The sequence below is a fragment of the Poecilia reticulata genome, linkage group LG13, assembly GCF_000633615.1.
Source record: "Poecilia reticulata strain Guanapo linkage group LG13, Guppy_female_1.0+MT, whole genome shotgun sequence".
In the NCBI taxonomy this organism is placed as follows: Eukaryota; Metazoa; Chordata; class Actinopteri; order Cyprinodontiformes; family Poeciliidae; genus Poecilia; species Poecilia reticulata.
In genome coordinates, this window is record NC_024343.1 from 29,440,888 (window position 1) to 29,441,351 (window position 464).

Genomic DNA, 464 nt, shown 5'->3' on the forward strand with positions numbered 1-464 from the left:
GCACAGGGAGAACATGCAGAAAGACTGTGGCCGTGAATTGAACCCAGAATCTTCTTGCTGCAGGGCAACAGCTCTAACTGTGCCACTGTGCAGCCCCCAAGCTAAATCCTATTTTTAAATTAGTCTGCCTCGAATTTAATAAGGGGACGATGACTAATCTTGGTCAAGTTACTTACTCAAGAAATGGAGCAGCAATACTCGCTGTCCAACAGGTGTGGGTTGTATTTAGCCCTGTCTTCGCATGTTGGGCAGGCGGCGTATTTCGATGTGAATGGAGCTCGAGCGCCGTAAACATCTTCTTCCTTTGCCCTTTTTGCCAGGACAGAAGTTAGCGTCTCATAGTCTGGCCTCTTTCTAGGGCAAACGTCCTCAGCCGAGGACGTTTGTGGAAGATTGTCCAAATCTTCCCCTACGACTGCCCTGTCTTGAGACCGGTCTTGTRACGCCACTTCTGTCAGAGCAGA